Raw genomic sequence first — 5,434 nt, 5'->3', positions numbered from 1 at the left:
GATAGTTTCATGGCTTCTTGTTTACCTATTGACTGAGACCAAAGTTATGACGTTATGATACAGTACCACTTATATACAATTAGCAGAACTACCTGGCATTGCTCAGGTAAAATTTGGCTCTCTAAAACATGGTTTATCACCCTAAGTTGGTTGTTTGGTATATATATATATATATATATATATATATATATATATATATATATATATATATATATATATATATATATATATATATATATATATATATATATATATATATATATATATATATATATATGTATATATATATATATATATATATATATATATATATATATATATATATATATATATATATATATATATATATATATATATATATATATATATATATATATATATATATATATATATATATATATATATATATATATATATATATATATATATATATATATATATATATATATATATATATATATATATATATATATATATATATATAAAATGCAAAAAATAAATACACTAAAAAAAAAGAGCATAGACTAAAATATTAGAAGCTCTCTGTCTGACAATCAGTCTCATGTTTTTATTATATAAAAGATGCTGAGGTTCACAATATAAACAATAACATTCACTGAAGAGTGCTAAACATTTTGAAAGGTTACCTAAAAAAAATGTATGAGGGACTCTAACCTCAGGAGGAGGCAGTAGACACCTGCTGAAATGATAATTGCTCCCAGTGAGATCTAAAACACTGGATCAGGGGTTGCTGTGAACTTACTATTAAACCCAGCTGTGACCTCACTGAATGTTTCCCTTTGTGTCTCACAACACAAGGGGGCAGTTACAGCCTGCCCTCTAAAGACAACTCTCTTCCCCCACGCAAAACTACAACCATCTAATAACACACACACCCTTCACTCAAAAATTCAGAATTATCATGGCAACTTCTGCACCAGCCTCGGAGTCCCCATCTGGGGAGGGGACCACAAATGCCCCCAGGTTGGACTGCTCTTCTGATAATGACCCTAAGTGTCTTGACACCTGCCTCTACTTTTTCTTCATTAACTTCTGCAATATTTGAGGCCTTAGATCTAATTTTCAATCCATAGAATACCACCTCTCCTCTTCTAAACCTCATCTTTTCCTCACTGAAACACAGGTGTCTGAGGCAACTGACAGTAGCCCCTTTTCTGTTTCCTCCTACTTTCTCTATTCTCATTTTCAATCCAAAGCTGGATGTTGCATTTATGTGTGCAATAACTTAACCTGCTCTCATACCCACCCTCTTGAATCTTCCAAGTTTTCCATCATCTGGATAAGACTACAGAGTCACTCTCAGATTAAATTTATCTGTGCTGTATACCTCTCTCCTAACTCCTCTGACTATAAGAAATTCTTTGACTACTCAACTTCCTAAGTGGAGCACATTCTGACTCTCTTCCTTTTTGCAGAGATCTCCATTCTTGGAGACTTCAATGTTCACCACCAGTTTTGGCTTTCCTCTCCCTTCACTGACCCTCCTGGTGAACTAGCCTTTAACTTTGCTATCCTTCACAACCTAGAGCAAATGGTGCAACACCCTACTTGTATTCCTGACCGTCTTGGAGATACGCCCAACATTCTTGACCTTTTCCTGATCTCTAATTCTTTTGCATATGCAGTCGTCACCCTCTCTTCTCCTTTGGGCTCCTCTGATCACAATATCATATCTGTAACTTGTCCTGTCGCTCCAGTCCCTCCTCAGGATCCCCTAAGCGGAGGTGCCTCTGGTGTTTTGCCTCTGCTAGTTGGGGAGACCTGAGGAGGTATTTTGCTGATTTTCCATGGAGTGACTACTGCTTCTGTGTCAGACCTGTCTTTGTGTGCTGAGTGCATAATAGACGTGATAGTGTCTGGCATGGAGATGTACATTCCTCACTCTTTTTCTCGACATAAACCTTCCTAACCTTGGTTTAACATAGCCTGTTCTCATGCTATACATGATAGAAAGGTGGTCCACAAAAGGTACTTAAGCCTTCCATCACCAGAATCCCATGCACTTCATATTTCTGCCTGGAACCATGCCAAGTCTGTTCTCCAACTAGCCAAAAAACTCCTTAATTAATAGAAAGTGTCAAAATCTTTCAAGATCTAACTCCCCTCGTGACTTCTGGCATCTAGCCAAAAATATCTTCAATAACTTTGCTTCTTCTTCTTTCCTTCCTTTATTTCAACCAGATGGCACCATTGCTATCACATTTGTCTCTAAAGCTGAACTCTTCACTCAAACTTTTGCTGAAAACTCTACCTTGGACAATTCAGGGCTTATTCCTCTTTCTCCTCCACCCTCTTACTACTTCATGCTACCTATTAAAATTTTTTGCAATGACGTTTTCCATGCCTTTGCTAGCTTAAACCCTTGGAAGGCTTATGGACCTGATGGGGTCCCACTTATTGTTCTCCGAAACTGTGCCTCTGTGCTTGCACCTTGCTTAGTCAAACTCTTTCAACTCTGTCTGTTAACATCTACCTTTCCTTCTTGCTGGAAGTTTACCTACATTCAGCCTGTTCCTAAAAAGGGTGACCATTCTAATCCCTCAAACTACCATCCTATTGTTTTAATTTCCTGCCTATCTAAAGTTTTGAATCTATTCTCAACAGGAAGGTTCTTAAACATCTATCACTTCACAAGCTTCTATCTGATCGCCAATATGGGTTCCGTCAAGGCCGCTCTACTGGTGATCTTCTGGCTTTCCTTACTGAGTATTGGTCATTTGATGTAGTCTGGCACAAAGCTCTGATTTCCAAACTACCTTCCTACAGCTTCTATTCTTCTCTCTGTAACTTCATCTCAAGTTTCCTTTCTAACCATTCTATTGCTGATGTGGTAGACGGTCACTGTTCTTCTCTTAATTTTGTTAAAAGTGGTGTTCCTCAGGGTTCTGTCCTGTCACCCACTCTCTTCTTATTATTCATCAGTGACCTTCTAAACTAAACTTCTTGTCCTATCCACTCTATGATGATGATACCACCCTGTACTTTTCCACGTCTTTTCATAGATGTCCAACCCTTCAGGAGGTAAACATTTCATGCAGGGAAGCCACAGAACGCCTGACTTCTGATTTTTCTAAAATTTCTGATTGGGGCAGAGCAAACTTGGTATTGTTCAATGCCTCAAAAACTCAATTCCTCCATCTATCAACTCGACACAACCTTCCAGACAACTATCCCCTCTTCTTCAGTGACACTCAACTGTCCCCCTCTTCTACACTGAACATCCTCAGTCTGTCCTTTACATATAATCTGAACTGGAAACTTCACATCTCATCTCTAGCTAAAACAGCTTCTATGTAGTTAGGTGTTCTGAGATGTCTCTGCCAATTTTTCTCACCCCCCCCAGCTGCTAACTCTGTACAAGTATGTAACTACATACAAGTATGTAACTCCGTCCATGTATGGAGTATGCTTCACATGCCTGGGGGGTTCCACTCAGACAGCTCTTCTAAACAGGATAGAATCAAAAGCTTTTGTCTCATCAGCTCCTTTCCTCTAACTGCCTGTTTTCAGCCTTTCTTTCATCACCACAATGTTGCATCTCTAGCTATCTTCAACTGGTATTTACATGCTAACTGCTCTTCTGATATTGCTAACTGCATGCCTTCTCTCCTCCCACAGCCTCGCTGCACAAGACTTCCTTCTTCCTCTCACCCCTGTTCTGTCCACCTCTCTAATGCAAGAGTTAACCATTATTCTCAATCATTCATCACTTTCTCTAGTAAACTCTGGAATTCTGCCTGCTTCTGTATTTCCACTTTCCTATGACTTGAATTCCTTCAAGAGGGAGGTTTCAAGACACTTTATCCTTCAATTTTTGACCACCACTTTGGACCCTTTTCTGGGACTGACATCTCAATGGGCTTTTTTTTATTGGATTTTTGTTGCTCTTGGCCAGTGTCCCTCCTACTTAAAAAAAAAAAAAAAAAATGAAATAAAATAAAATAAAATAAAATAAATAAAAATAAATAAATAAAAAAAGGGCCCACTGAAAGTGCCAGTCCCTAAAGAGGACAGAGCAAAAACATAAAAAATTGCTTGAAATTTCCTTCTTGAAAGAGTTTAAATCACAGACAAGAGAAAAATGCAGATGCAGGCAGAGAGTTCCTAAGCTTGCCAGTTGGTGGGATGAATGACTAAGAATACGACAAAATACTTTTGATTCCACCCTGTTTGAGAAAGCAGTGTGGGTGGAAACCCTCATTGTAAGTGAAGCATACTCCATACAAGAGTGGATAAGACTACTGTACAGAGTTAGCAGCTGGGGGGGTGAGGGCGGTGAGAAAAACTATCAGAGACGGCTCAGAATATCTAACTTTGTGGAAACTATTTTAGTGAAAGATGAAATGTGAAGTTTCCAGTTTAGATTATTATTAAAGGACAGATGGATGATATTCAGTGTAGAAGAGAGGACAGCTGAGATTAGTGAAGAAGAGGAGACAGTTATCCGAAAGGTTGTGTCGAATTGGTAGATGGAGGAATTGGGTTTTTGAGGTACAGAACAACAGTAAGTTTGCTCTGCCCCAATCAGAAATTCTAAAAAGAACATAAGTCAGGAGTTCTGTGCCTCCCCTGTGTGTGAACTACTCAATTCCTGAAGGGTTGGACGTGTATGAAAATGTGTAGAAAAGTGCAGAGTGGTATCATCAATGTATGAGTGGATAGGACAATGAGTCTGATTTAGATCATTGATGAATGTACAAAGAGAGTGAGCGACAGAACAGAATCCAGAACACAACTGTTAAGAGGCAAGAACAGTGACCATTTACCACAACAGGGATAGAACGGTCAGAAAGGAAATAGAAGCCTTAGAAGTGTAGTTTGGAAATCCAAGCTTTGTGCCAGACTTTGTCAAATGTTTCTGATATGTTTAAGACAACGGCAAAAATTTCACCAAAATGCCTAAAAAGCTGAGCGAGTAAAATAGAAAATAGTCAGTATTAAAAGTAAAAAAAAAAAAAAAAAAAGGTCACGTTGACAGTAGCGCCGCCGAGACGCAGGGCTTGACACGGCTCACTCACTCCCTGATTCGGGTGAATGTGAGTTTGATATCACTACTAATACCTCTACTACTACTACTACTAATGCTACCATCACTGCCATCAAAAAAACATTGGAATACATCTCTCGGTATTCACCACTACCATTACCGCCACTACTACTACTACTACTACTACTACCACTACCGCTACTACTAACACCATCAGCAACAATCACCATCGTCTTCCTACAACACTTATTAAGCAATACATACTACGTCCAACAAAACAAGTACAAAACAAGACGGTAAAACACACACACACACACACTCAAAACAGAAATACTAAGAAAAAGATGAATAACTGTGAAGGATTACAAGAAAGGTAGCCAGCATCCTAGCCCCTGTGATCCCCTCCCCCCAAGGACGCCATTACGA

This window comes from Scylla paramamosain, chromosome 36 (assembly GCF_035594125.1).
Source record: "Scylla paramamosain isolate STU-SP2022 chromosome 36, ASM3559412v1, whole genome shotgun sequence".
NCBI lineage: Eukaryota > Metazoa > Arthropoda > Malacostraca > Decapoda > Portunidae > Scylla > Scylla paramamosain.
Note: the sequence above shows the minus strand (reverse complement) of the source record.